Raw genomic sequence first — 15,475 nt, 5'->3', positions numbered from 1 at the left:
AGAATCCCTTACCCTACAATTGACAATAAATATATAGGGTAGAGTAGTCATCAATGAGACACGGGGAACAATGATAAAATGGCTCTCACAAGTCGTAGTTTCAACCAATCAGGCTCATATTTGGGGGAAAAGTGTGTCTACGGGATACACGTCTGCCATATTAGTGGCTTTGGTTATGGACGCTCCCTTGAAAAGTTATTCATAAATGTTTGATTCTGGGGTGTAAAAGTAAATTATGGATAAAAAATATTTTTTCGCTCGTAGGCTGCCATTTACACCAAAACTAATATTTCTTCAAATTTCTTTCGACGTTCCATAGGGATTGAGTTGGGCTACAATGTACTTTCATTAGATTTGACCAAAATTTAGAATATACCTAGAATCCAGGGCTGTCTCATTGTTCCCCACTCATGTTAGCCAATGGGTAACAATGAGACACTTTGATTTTTCTTCATTAAACATTTCAAAATCCATGTAAATCTTTCAAAACATGAATTGAAAGTGATTTTTGGCATATTTATACACTTTTAACTTCATTTAACCAGACATACAAAGTTATTTGGTATAAATATATGGATTTTACAAAATTTAAATACTTTTTAGTATAACTTTTGTTAATTAAAGTTTCATGTTGGCAAAATTGCTCTAAAATGTTCAAGGCATGTCAACTGCAATGGAACAATACAAAAACATGATGTTTTACTAGAAAAGTATTGATTTTCGTAGAGTGTCTCATTGTTCCCCAGCTGTCTCATTGTTCCTGCCAAGTGCGTCTACAATGAGGCAGTTGAATAACTCTGGCTGTAGATGTCGGATCGATCTCATATTTTGGTCAATGTTTGAACACACTAAAAGAAATAAAATGCAACAAAAAGCTCATTAAAACATGCTGATGAAAAGATTAGAAAAATCGTTGAAAGTTGAAAACCAAAAGTGTCTCATTGATGACTACCCTACCCTAGGCCAACCCCTGGCTTTTTCCAGATAAAAGCTCTTTACAACCGCTGGTGACCGGCTGCGTGGTGATCAGACCCGGCATGTCCCAATCAGTCGGGGCCCGCGCCAGCAGTGTTTATCAATTCAGCTGAATTATTCAATAAAAACACGTTCGATTATCATAGCTCTGGAAGAGGTTTACACACCTAGCTATAAAAGGGAGAAAATGTGAGCGTTGACGTCGTTAGTAAAAGTTAGAGTAGTTGAAAAATAACAAGTATTTGAGACCAGATCAACTACAATCGACTGCAATGAGTCGGTAATTATACATCAGGTAAATTGAACCGTTAAGTCGTGGCGACTAAATTGATTGTTTGTGTTGTCACTGGGTAGAAATCAAACTGACACAAAATGTTTAACAATTTGTTTCTGCTTGTCATTTGCTAAATGAATTATGAAAACAAGTTAAACAACTATTTCTAGTTTCTCGTTCGTATAATTTGCTCGTTTGTCTTGAACTTTACACAGTTTTAATAGATTTAAATAATTTTTAATAAATTTCAATTTACTTTTAATAGGGAAATTTCCCATAAGTTGAACAGGTGACGGACTCGGTGTTTATTCCATCAAATTTTATGAAACTTGCTCACTTCCTACTGAGCTCTTAAATCTCATTTTAGAAGCTGTAATTGAATGTTAAAGTGCTGATATGCCAACATTAGGTGCATGACGGAATTACGTGCTGTTCCCCTGACCTAATTTTCGACAAGATATTTTCGCTAGATTCAGCTCCTAATGTTGGCATATCAGCAGTTTGAAGTTTAAAATATATATATTTTAAAATTTAAATAAAGCCTTCTGAGAAAAAAATAATTTAATTTTTGAAACAATTTTAGTTGAGAAAAATGAAATTGTTTCCTAGGGTCTCGGGAAAAAACTTTTTTTTTCTCAATAAGGCCGTTGCAAATATTTTTCAAAGTTTATGTCGCCCCCGCCCCCTCCCCCTTCAAAACTGGCCTGAATACATAGCGAATTCGTTAATTCGAGTGGAACTATACATTCAAATCAGCGAATTTTATGGAGACTTGCATGGAAAAACTATTGATGCAAAATTGCTAAATTTGACTTTTTTTTCTGGTGAAAAATAATAAATCTCAAAAAATGTAAATTCTAGAAAATTTCTCTGAACTAGACAAAAGAGAACTTTACATTAATAGATTTTACAAAAAAAAGTGTTTTTAATAAATATTAAAATTTATAATATTTATTTTAATTCGAACACCCAAACGAAAAATATATCTCAAAATCTGCAACAGTGGATTTGCTGCAAAAAATGTTATATTTTATTGCATTTTTTGCAGCAAGCCCATAGATCATTTTTGCCCGCGTGTAAACACGTCAGCGATCTGCAGTTCTCACCAACACATAGAATGCTGGCGCGTCCCCGAGCAAAACTCTAGAGAGAACATTATGTTCGCGCTCTGTCCCTCACCATTCAACAAGCGTCCATGGCGTGGTGGTAGCGTGTCGGATCAGCAACCTAGTAGTTGATGGTTCAATCCTCGTTCTGTTAAGATTTTTTTCTGCAATACAATCAATCTGCTGTCGGTAATGTCGATAATTGTCGGTAACGGGCAAAAATGTCATACCCCTATATCGCAAAAAATGCATGAGGACAGTTTTCATGCAGATTCTGATATACTTTCATGCCGCCATGTATCACAATCATGCGACCGCCAGTTGGGTGAAGGTTTAATTTTTTAAATCCATTCTCTCGGCAAATCTATTGTTATAATTGGAAATATGAAATTTGGTTATACGAAAAACGAATTAGTGAATTGATAATTTCCTAATAAAAACTATTTTAAATTGAAATAATATTTATTTGAAGATTTTTTTATATGGATTGTCTCCATCACTTACAATATTATTGACAACACTAAATCGATCAGAACAACCATTTCAAAATATAGATTTCATGAATAAGTGGCAGTGCGTGGCAGAATGGTTACACTGTCCGCTTTGTAAGCGGATGATTCTGGGTTCGATTCCCATATGCTCCAACCTTCCATCGGATGAGGAAGTAAAATGTCGGTCCCGGCCATGGTTGTTAGGCCGTTAAGTCATTCGTCTCCATGCCATAAGTACAAACAACACACCAAACCAAGCCTACTCCGGTGGAATCGCTGGCGGCGGTTGGACTCGCAATCCAAAGGTCGTCAGTTCAAACACTGGGGTGGAAGGTTCCTTGGAGTAGAAAGAGGTTTGGGTGCTCTCCCCATTCAAGCCTTCGGACTCCTAGGTTCGAGCAGAAACTTGCAATAGAGACCACAAAAGACCCGGGGGTCGTTAATGTGGATGGTTTGATTTGATTTGACCAGATTTTGCACCACCCTAAAATCTAGCGCTTAAGATGCATATTTAGGTTCCCTTAAACATATCCAGAAAAAAAAAACAAAAAAAAACTTGTTGTGGGAATTGCCGATTAGAAAATCATCCCTCCTAAATATGAAAACTTTGGAATATATAGCGGATTCGTTAATTTAATGTCCCGCCCGTGTGGATCAATCGGACCGCGCACTGGACTCACAATCCAGAGGTCGCCGGTTCGAATCCCGCGGCGGGCGCTCTAAAATTCTTTGTGTAAATATGGGTATTCGGCGCCGTCGCTCCTTGCCATACTTTCATACACTTAGGAGCCCAGGGCGGCGAAGTCCTTGTAGATAAAAGGAAGACACTAGTGGTTGGTACTAGCAATGGTGGCCGACAGCTATAAAGTCAACTTCGTTTTTTCGTTAATTCGAATGAAACTATACATTCAAATCAGCGAATTTTATGGAGACTTGCATGGAAAAACTAATGATGCAAAATTGCTTAATTTGACTTGTTTTTCAAGTGAATAATGATAAATCTCAAAAAGTTTTAAATTCTAGAAAATTTCTCTGAATTAGACAAAAGAGAACTTTAGATAAGTATAACAATTTTGTAATATTTATTTTTTTTCGAAGGTTTTTTTTTAATTTTTCCTTCTCTCGGCAAATCTTTTGTTAGAATCGGAAATACGACATTGTGAATTGATAATTTCCTAATAAAAAAACCAATTCAAATTGAAATATTTTTTTTAAATTAATGGTAAATTTGTTTTATATTGATTGTCTTCATCACCTACAACATTATTGACAACACTAAATCGATCAGAACAACCCTTTTCAAGATTAAGATTTCATGAATAAATGGTTCTTTTGGGCGCGGAGTTTTAGTAAAATAAAAAAAGGAAAAAAATGGCCAATTTCCGTGAGAATGGCAAATATCATTGTGTAAAAAGTGTATTTTTTCTTCAAGGCAGCATAATAACTATTTTAAGTGTAAAGGTTCAAAATCGTTCAAGCCATTACCGCCAATGTCCTCTCCAAGTTCATTGCATCTCATTAGCAGTACCAAAAATGTTTTATTTTAAAACCTAACTAGAAGCCGTTTCGCCGCCATTATTGCCGGAGGACATTTTTTGCTCAATGACCACACTTTCACATCTGGCTTCTAACATCAATTAACCTGCTTTCCTTTAAAACGCTCTAGTATTTGCTTCGTGTAGAACCAGAAAATCATTCATCTTATTTTGTTTGCTACTTTCAAGATCATTGTGTACTAGCAGTAGTAAAATCAGTAAACCGAGCGTGAGTAATTGCTTCCGCTACAAAAACAAACATATTTAGCTTGAGTTGTAAATTTTCTTTGAGTGTAGCCGAAATTTCCTCAACTTGTAATGCGCAAATTTCATTAAGGTAAAAATATCTTTAAGGGTGGGTTTTCAGTAGTTGTCCTAGACTGATACTTTATTTTTATTTTTATTTTTTTTTTAATGGATACTGATCGAGAGCAGTTGCTGAAACGTCGTGGTCCGCGGTTTTAATTCGATTTTTGGCATGTTTTTTGTAGTAAAACATTTCAATGTTCGTGGAAAGTTACAACGAGGAGTTAATTATGTTGGGGAAAGTGAAGTTTGGAAGTTTTTTTTTGAAATGGAACGCATTTTCGCGATTTTAATTTGGCTTCGGTGAACGCTTTGACAACGCAAGAGAGTCTCCGCGATGATTTCAGCCGTATTGGTTTGCAGTAGTGTGCGTGTTCTGTACTCCTAAGGACGGTATTCATCCCGCAAAGAAACCAATTCCCATGGTTGAAAAATTAGAATAGTGCGAAAGAAATGGAAAATGAAAGTGTTATTAGATGAAAATTTCATTAAAAAACTCAGTTTTGTGTAGAAAAAAGAAGAGTCAAATAATCAAAGGGTTGCAACACCTGTTTAAAGTGCAGTGTGGAGGAATTGTCATATAGTTTCTTCGGCATAATGTATTCTACAAAATAGTTTTTTTTTGTTGTGCCTGAAATTTTTGTCAAGGCTAACCTTTAGAAAAAATGCTTTTTGTGGAGTTGGTGATAAGCTGTTGAGGTGTACCGTCGTGGCTGCCGTCCTCTGATTGCACTGGTATTGGTGACGATACTGATGACAGAGGTAGAAGAAATAACAGGGAAAAGCCGTTGCTGTCAAGTTGGATGTGTGCGTGTTTGGGCGAAGTGATCAGTGCTGCCAAACCTTCGAAAGAGAGTGAGTGAGACAAACACATGTGCGGGCGAGTTTGTGTCTCAAGGCGTTGCAATGGTTGACAAAAGGAAACATAAATATCGAGTGCACGGGAAGGGGGTTGTTTTCATTGTACGAAAACATGAGAGGCGAATCGATCGTCATGCTATTTTCCGTTCTATGCGAGCAATGATAGAGTGATGACGAGTTTTGTTAGTGTGCGCAGTGTTTGCCTGTTTTGCTGTGTGTCGGAGCTGGTCCGGTGAGCTGCGCTGGCTTATCGAATGAGGCGGCGACTACGCTAAGCTCTGCTGCATGGAGATCGCGAGTGTGCTGGCGCTAGCTATCGGCCCCTGAGGGGTAGCTGTGATGGGGCAGCATCGCCATCGGGCCGTGCTGGGCGCTTTTGGACATTTGCCCGGTTAAGCCGATGTGCCGCGCGAAGCTGCAAGGTGCACATTTGGAACATACTTATTTGGTGAGCCCGTTTTGATTACGTGTGTATTAGTATGTGTGGCAGAGAATGACTCGTGTGTGTGTGTGCGTCTTTAAAATTGAAAGTTTGGATCAGGGTAGTTCTACTCCTTCAAGGTAGGCATACCTAACCCTCTCAAAATTGGGTACCAATTGAGAGATTCGACAGAAACGTGCACGCATCCTGGTGGCGAGTAGAAGCACTACGCAACGATGTTCAGAATGACAGCGTGCTTGGAAATATTAATTTTTTTTGCAGTTTTTGATTTTTATCTCCTTCAAATATATTTTAACGTCGATGAAAGTTATTGTAAAGTGTGGCAATCGCATAAACGAATTGAATGATGTATAAATCATAGACACTGAGTTAATTTGTCATGTTTTTTCGTCAAATTTACCAAAAAGATCTTTTGAAAAATTGATTTAAATAAGATTTATTTGATTGATAATGCTCCTTATGTGTGTATTATTGATAGAACAAACTATTAGAGTCATATTACAGCATAATTACAATAATTTTCTCAAAAAATTGTCAGTTATTCGAATTTTTCCAAAAATTTCCAAAAAAATCACCAAAATGCATTTTTAAGGTCAATATTTTGGTCAAACGGGAAGAAAAGTAAAGTTTAAACACTTTTACATAATATTTCATCATTACTTTTAACTTTTGCAACATTTAACTCAAGTTATCTAAAATATCAATCATCTTTTAAGAAAAATCGTTTAAATAAAATACCAGTCACATTTAATCACTACAAATCACCACGCATTATGATCGTTAGCAAAATTGCCACACTTTGCAATACCCCACTTTTCTGAAAATGCTTGATTTTTCATTATAAACGCGATTTTTCCCTAAAAACTGCTCAAACTGTATGGGAGCTGTCATTCCGAACACCGCTGGAACAACAGCGAACCTAGCGGAAAAAAACGTCGTCGAATTCTTCAATTTAAATTGAGCGTATATCTTTGTTTTCCTTGAATTTTGTAGCAGGGCGGCATAGAAATGCTTTTAACTGCTACGATACAACTTTTCGTTCGGTAAATTCTGATCGATTCGCAAACTGTTATATTATGCCCACAATTCTCGATTACTTTTTCAAAAGGTCCATACAAAATATACAAAATCCATAGCGAAATGGTTGTTTTGAAAAAGTTATCTAGAATTATTCATTTCATTGAATGCTTTTAAATGTTTGTTTTTTTTAATCTGATGTTTTTGTTGATCTGATGTTTATTTAATGTATTGATTTTTTTTAGTAAACTAGTTATTTAAGGGTTTACTATCATAAATGGTGTGTAAGAGTCTGTATGAATGAGTTTGTTCAATATTAATCAAATTATTTTCCAGATTTTCAGATTGAGCTTATTACGTTTCTGTAAAAACGCGCGCCAGATCGAAGAAATATTTCGGAAAATTTCGTTAAATCAGTTGCGTGGTTGTATATTTTATGATTTCTTATAAATGTTGATATCCGTCGCGAGTTTCTGTAACAGCGTGTAACTTAACAGCTGTAACGCTGACATTTTTTTTATTCGATTGTGAGTAGCGGGACCTCGCGGTTACTCTGTAACGTGTTTGTCGGAGCCTTATATTTGATATTTTATTTTTCATAAGTCCTTCTTTTATCATCGTTGATTGGAAGGCACGCCGCCGGTTTAGTTCGTTTCAAGTATTGTTTTAATTTAATAACAATCGATTACGTGGGGTCCTGTTTTCTTTTCGTTTATATTTGTTGATCGTAATAATTTATTCCAATCGGCAGTTTTAGTATAAACTTATTAAACTATTGACTTTATGAAGAGTAAAGCGTCTTTCATTAACTATTCTTGAAATTTGCTCGCGTTATCAAAATTGTTGATACAGTAAAAATATACTGATAAGTCCAGCCCATAGCACTACTGCTCGGTTGGCACGCGTTCGATAAAAAAAACTCTTTAAAAAATCAATTATGCATCTTTCCGCAGCCGGCTGCCTAAGATTTAAAATGTTCAACCAATAAACAAAATGCTCATGGTCACATCACTGCCACTCGTGAATCATGACCTTATACCCATCTACTAACCCCCTCAAAACTCATGTGATACTTTGTCGGAGAAGCAGTCGATTGGGCGGTCTCTATCACTCAAGTATCGGACTAACATTCCCATCCACTTCCCCGTGACTCTACCAGTGGTCGTGGCCGGCGCCGGTATTGATCAGCATGATAGGGGCCTTTGAGAAGTTGCGAAGCGAGGAAAGATAGCACCCACTCATCTTCCACGGCTCGTGGATGTAACTTCTGGAGGTCCTGGTCAATAACGGAGTAGCAACTGCGGGTGGGCACCTATGCTTATGCTTATGCTTATGCTTATTTTTTTAATGGATACTATTTTAGAAATTTATCAAGTATTATCCAACAATTGATCAATATACCTTAAAATGATGCAAATTTCTTCCACCTTCCTTTCTCGTATCCAAACACACTGGGATCGTAACCTTGATCGTGGGTACACAGGACTTTCGTGTAGTAAACCAACAAGATTTCGGGTGTACGATCACATGGATCTAGTGCGAATTGGTGTAGGTTACGTTCGCGAAATTCGCGAGCCGATCTTTTTTCCGACCACAAGAAACTCTCACCAAAACGCAGTCAGTACTCAGTGATCGGTGAGTGATCGATCACGTTGGTTTGCGGTGGTCGATCATTCGCACCTTCGACACCCGTTACCGGTTTTTCCGTAGGTTTGCGGTGCCGATTAGCAAGTTGACAGTCCAGTGCTGCACGTTAATGACGCGAGTGGAGCTCACAAAATAAAAACGATCGCGACCAGTGGGGCGAATCCGGCCGATCGCGAGACAGTTTAGCGTGGTTTAGTAGTGTGGTGTGGTCGAAAAGAGGAGGAGCACTTTGTGAAGAGTTTGGGTTGTTTCGTTGTGTAGTCTGTGGCGTCGCAAAGAATCAAAATATAAATTTAATTGTTGCTAAACTGTCGGTGTGAATTGTTTTTGTTGGTGAGTGGTGCTGTGCAAATATTTCGATATAATTTTGTTTTGTTGATTTTGGTGACTTTTAGCTTGAAAGTAGGTATTTTGTGAAGTCATTTGTCAAATTTATATCATTGCATCAAGTCAAATAAAAAACAAAAAAATACAATATAAAAATATTTCCTTCTGGTAATTACGCAGATGAAGATGTCCCTATATTAGGCCTAGTACTCATATTTGAGTACGTCTTAGAATTTGAAATGTCAAATTTATTGGTTCGAAATCACGAAATTTAAAATTTCAATTACCGCAATTCTAGCTATTTTTTTTATTGAGGATTAGTATGATTAGCCGTAGCCGTACCTCAATTTAAAACAACGTTGCGTTCCAGTTTAGTTCATCAACCTGAACTTCCCCGCGGGTTTGACGCCCGGTGCAGAGACGTAGTGTCTTTTCACAGCCGTCGGCGTTTGACGATCATGTATCGGCTCCGGTTTCATTCTCCGGCGGCAAAGTTGATAAGCTTCGGCATTGTTCATCGATATTAAACAAACTCTTCTAGATCTTTCCTCCTTAGGGTATTGATTCGTGTTTTGGTAGCTCAATATGCAACAACAAAAAAAGATTAATGGTTTTATTTTAACAAATGCATTTGAAATAAATATGAACACCTTGAATAAAAGTTTGTTTTTTGAAAATCTTATATTGCACGTTTTACCCTAATCATAAACATATATAAGCCAGACTACTGTTGCCAGCTGGAAACAACAAACCAAATGATCGACTTTGAAGTTCTTTATAATGGTTGCTAACCTAAGTCCACTCTTAGTACAGTGCAGACTCGATGACCCGCCTATGATATTATCAAAAATAAAAAAAAAACAGAAACGATTATCTAGATTATCTTGATTATCTGAAGTTTTTAATAACCCGAAGGTTTGTATGGGACCTTTGACTGAATGAATGAATATAACGTTTTATTTTTTTTTCTTCTTTCTCTTAAATGTGAGTTTTGCGGCCATATTGTAGTTCAATTTTAATGGTTGATTGCCTACCAAATACCTAACCAAATGCAATATTTCATCCCCGTCAGTTGGATGGCCATCTATGATTCAAAAATTCTAAATCACTTCAGACCAGTTAAAAGGGCTTCAGTTTTTCCACGACCTCGAATAATCGAGTCTGAACTGTATTTGAGAAGCGGAGGGGACTTTCCCGGTACGGGACCATCCCAGCCAGAACCGCCATCCGATATCACGTCGCGTGCTGCTGAGTCCCACAAAAAAAAAGTGTCCCCAGATCAGACAGCGGCCAGTAGACTTGGGCTGAGATTTTATGTGCTACTTAGAAACAAACAAACAAAGCTCCCCGGTAGTTGTGGCTTTGCGTGTGCCAATTTCGCTGATTTTCAGAACCACACGAGCCGCACAAGTCAGTGCGGCACTCTACTGTTTATCTGTAAACATGTGCCCTTTAATTTGAGAGATTGTTTTGAAAGTTTTTTACTAACACTGTCTGGGATTTTAGTTTCAGGCGCGTGTGTCTGGAGTTGGGTGGCTTAACGGGATCTGTTTGATGGGATTTTGAGCTTTTGTGATGTCTACAACTTTTTTTTTCGAGTATTGTCGCATTAAGTTGAAAAAAAAATATAATTTTCAGTTAGTCTTGGCACTTTTAAAAACTTCTTTTTTAGTTTTTTATAAATAGTTTACTACTATTTTTGGTGATATAATTTCTTTTCAAAATTATAGTTTTGTACTTGTTTACCTTTTGTTAAATAAAAACTCGTGGATTCATCAAACATTTTTCGAGATATTTAATTATATAAATTTTAATTTTGTTAAAACTTTCTTCTTGCATTTAATAATAATCAATTTGTTGCGACGAACGCGTCCCTCGTACGCCCCCTGTATCACGTCAGTGTCATTGTTTGTTATTGTTTACGTGGTGCCCGTGCTGTCGCTTGGCAATCAGTCAAAAGTTGAAAACTTCTTGAGCAAGCGGGAGCACGGGCGCAGCTCGGACATCGAGGGATTCGTCCGGCTGTGAAAAAACACCGAAGATGTAAGTTTATTAGGTTTTACGCCGACTCGATTTGGAGGTTAGAAATTTGACAGCTTGGCTGCACTGTTTACATTTTTTGCACGTGTGTCACAGTAAAAATGTGTGTGCGTGTGCGCTCGTGACGTCACGCTGTAAAACCTAATTGTAATTTGTGAATGTGTCGTTAATTAATAAACGATTTTAGTTTTATAGCGAGTGGAAAAAAGGTGTTTAATTTTGACCACTCCGCTCAAAGAACCGGTGCCCGGTTCGACCTCCCCCCACTTCTCAACACAATTCGATTTGGCAAAAAAATGCCATGATAGTTCCTTGTCGAAAATAATTAGACCCGTATGGTTTTGGTGATTGGGGTGGTCCTATTCAAAATAGGGTGGTCCAAAGAATGCGTTTTTTAACTATTTCCGCAAAATACACATTTCAAAAATCATATCTCCGGAACGGCAGAACCATATTTGACCGTAAACCCGTTCCGGAGGTATGATTTAAACAAAATGTGGGTTTTGCGAAAATCGTTTAAAAACGCTATTTCGGATAGTACTACCCTAATCATCAATCATAAAAAATACGAGTCTGATAATTTTGGCTTAGGAACTCTCATGCCAAATTTAGTACTTTTGATGTGGATCCAGCTAGTTTGACGTAGATCTTGAGATGACATTTCCTGATCGATATTTTGTCTTGGGCGAAGTTGTAGATTATGATAAATGTTGTTCAGAAAAGTTACGTTTATTGATTTTTATTACACTTTTTATCACAACAGTTGAATGCACATTTTTTTTAAAAAAAAGCTAAACACATTTCTTTTGTTTTACGATATTTTAGATCCTTAAAAAAATAATCACTTTTTTTTATTTAATTATTTCCAGTACCAGATATTACACCGTCCTTACTTTCTATAGAACCTATAGAATATTTAAAAAAAAATGAAATTTAAAAAATATACATTTTGGAAAGAAATTCTCGTAATAAAAAGTCGGTTTATACAATTTGTTTCAATTTTTTTTCCGTGTATCTTTTTTCTGAAAAGTCATAAACATAACCTAACAATAACATCCTTCCGAAGATACCAAATCGATCAGAAATTCCCTTGTCAAAATACAGATACTTTTTGAATACATGATTGTTTTATGGGAGCATTCATTTATTACGTAAATGTTATGAAAATTGAGGGAGTGATTAAAAAATCTGTGCCGTTTCGCCAAATTTCTCGAAAAATCGAAAATAATACGTCATTGGCAAAAATGGTATTGCCCGTTTCTTTCAAAGGTACACGCCGCGCGGCATTTCAGAATGTGCCGTAGACATTGTTGTCAGCGATTTTCTGCACTTGTGGTGCAATTAGTAATATACCTGGCAACAATGCCAGGCGATTCGAAGAAGAAGATCAACAAAAACAAAACGTGCAGTATGGGATTTGACAGCGCGCATTTGCCGAAAGTGCGGCCCGTCGTTCCGAGGCTGGTTTGACGCGTGTCTTTTTTGGGAATACGCAAAATAATCTGGTAATCTAGAACTAAAATTTGCATTGGCTTTAGCTTGATTTTTTAGAACTTTGATTCCATGATTCATAAGGAATGTGTGTACTGAGCTGCCAATTTATTTGAAACAAATTCCCTCCAGCTTATCCACAGTTTAAAAATAGTTTCCACTCATCGCTGAAAGTGGCCCCAAAATACCAGACGTCGGTAATTGATGTATATATTTTCTGCCACCCGCCGGGAGGCGACCGTGGCCAAACACGCGTTCCTACTTCCCTAAACTCGTAACGATACTTCCACCTTTAGCGTTTAGTTAATGCGGTTTTTCCCTCTTTCTTGTTGTGTTTCATTTCCCTGTAGCATCCACCCCATACCGGCCACTCGAGTGCCCCGCCGGAGGAGCATCCAGAGGCGCGTCGCGTCCAACCGCCCCAGGCCCGCACCCCCTTTCCGATGGGTTGACACGACACCCAGTTCCGGCGGCCGGCGGTCTTCCTGACGACGGGAAATAAAAGATAGTTTGTGTGAAAGAGAGGAGCGGAGAGGGAGGGAAAGTGTGCAGATTTGGAACCTTGGAACCGGATTACGGAGCGGAAGCTGACCGGAAGGTGCAGGTAAGTCATTTCTAGAGGGAGGTAGGGGATATTTGGGTTTGAAACTTCGATTTTTGACTTTAAAAACATCAAAATAGCAAATGTGTGACATTTGACATCGAATAGCTCTCAAAGAGAACGCACGCACACTAGAGAGTGACTCAATCTCTGTGTTGCTCAATCTACAGGAGATGTCACTAATACATATTAACTTTTGCTGCGTCGAGGATTTCAACGGAGCGAAAAGTTCTCTTTTTCCTCAATGCAAAAGGAATGCAAATTTTCAACCACTTGCGGAAAATGCTCCGGAACCACTCGAGAGAAAAACAGGAAAAAACACTTCAAGAACAAGCATCTCCTGATCGTTCCGGCCGGACCCATCCGATCCATTAAAATGTTTGGCGCAGGTGGCGCGTGATCGATCAATAACTTTATTGCTGGACCGATGGAATTTTAAGAACGAACAAACCGAAACAAATTAGTCAGACAATTTTAATTATCGCTATCTGGCTAGAAGAAAGATGGCCACTGTTTGCCTTTGATGATCGACGATGGCCGGCGCGGATCGGATCATGGAACCATTTATCGACTTTTGCGAATTTTCCAAGCCGCTCGGATGCTCGCTTTCTGTGCAATGTGTAATGTTTTCATTAGCGAGTTGTGGCGCGGTTGTTCAAAGATCGTCCCATCGGTTATCCAGGTCGTGCAAAGAGGTCCGCCTTTGTGCTTTGTGTGTCAAACCCTAGATTAGTTTTTTTTAAAGTATATTAAAATATTAAAAAGCAAAGCTTATTTTTACAAACTTCCTGCAGTAAAATTGAAACACAAATTCAGGCCATCTGGTTGTGCAGTTGGACGCCAAACGAGGCCTTGACTTTGTTGGCTTACTCTCAATGGATTGAAAGGTCAAGTTAATTCACAATTGCGCTGTGCATGAAGTTTAAGAGTCCAGAGAAAGCACACTGCACACACTGCTCAACCGGGAGGAATGCACGTGGCAATCGATACGGTAACTTGCTGTGGTAATTGCCCATGAACCGAGGCAAAATTGAAAAAAAAAACACAATTTTACCTGTTGTTTTGAATTGTCTAGTTTCCACCAACGAATTGTTTGAAAACAATTGAATAGGCAACTGTTATTTAAATTCGCGGTGTTGGGACCATCCACAAACCACGTGGACAATTGTCCATACAAAAAACAATGTTTTGTATGAAGCGTGGACAAACGCCATAAAGTGTCCCCTCTAAAGTGTCCACGTGGTTTATGGATGGTCCCGTTATAGTAGATATTAAAAATTGATCTTAAACTTGTTTGCAACTTTATTTTTTTAAACTTAATTATGAATAAAACTAAAAATACACAAATACACAAATATTAAAATATATTTATTATTACAATTGGGTACTAAAACCCTATGTAAACTTTTATGTACAACGGTAAAAAACACGATTAAAAACCATTTCTGATCACTTTTTTTATTTTTATGCAAAAAAAGTTATTGACAAGACAACATTTTTTCGATGGATCAACTATGGTCCCCTTGGAACGAGCTGTCAAGAAGGACCGCGAGGTTAATTTTTCAAAATTGATTTTAAAATCCATTTTAAACTCTTTGTGGTCGTACAAAGGGTTATTTTACTCAGAAAAATAAGCTTTATCGTTGTAAAGAATAATATCAGCAATCTAAGCTTCATTTTAGGACCCAATTATATCGTGCTTTCCATTTCATTAGGGCACAAAACTTTTGTAAACAAGAGTGTATCCCTCTTACACCTTATGCAAACTGTCATTTGAGTGAAAGGGATACACTATTGTTTACAAAAGTTTTGTGCCCTTTTGAAATGTTAGGCTCCATATAAATATGTAGTTGATTTTTTTCCTTGCATTTTTGTCACTATACATATGAAAGTAGTTTCAATCTTGTCGTGGTATCTTGTCACTCCCTGAAAATTGATGTAAGTGCGACAACTGGCCAAAGGGATTCCAGGTCAGAACGCGTTTGACGCACGTACAAGCTAGACTACCGTAAACATTTGTAATTATAATAACTCGGGACTCCAGCAACCAACTTCAACCAAACTTCGAGACAATGCACAGAATAATCAGCCAAACAAAACATGTTCGTTTTTGATTACATTGCGTGCGTTTTTCTCGGAACGTCGAAATGGCGGGTGCGACAAGCTGGCACGACGACTTCGATTTGTTGAAGGAAAGCCAATCCGGATTTGTTTTTAAAAGCTGAGACAATTTCCTAAAAAAAACTGAGGCTTTGAAAATCTAACAATTTTTTTGTATGGGTCGCTTTATTAGCTTGACATTTTCAACCTGAAACATATCGGAAAGTATTGGTTCATTTCAATAGGAAAGTATTGGTTTTCA

General features: G+C 37.6%; 1 protein-coding gene across 1 annotated transcript in view; it reads left to right on the top strand.

Moving 5' to 3' along the window:
* The window catches only part of LOC120413446 (putative phospholipase B-like lamina ancestor), a 41,645-nt gene that overhangs the window by 7,995 nt on the left and 18,175 nt on the right, over positions 1-15,475 (top strand). The window contains exon 2 of the mRNA XM_052709368.1: positions 12,863-13,116. The gene's annotated coding sequence lies outside the window, so the exon portion shown is untranslated. The remainder of the gene's footprint in view (positions 1-12,862; positions 13,117-15,475) is intronic.

This window comes from Culex pipiens, chromosome 3 (genome assembly GCF_016801865.2).
Source record: "Culex pipiens pallens isolate TS chromosome 3, TS_CPP_V2, whole genome shotgun sequence".
Taxonomy (NCBI): domain Eukaryota; kingdom Metazoa; phylum Arthropoda; class Insecta; order Diptera; family Culicidae; genus Culex; species Culex pipiens.
This window is presented reverse-complemented; position numbering and strand designations above follow the sequence as displayed.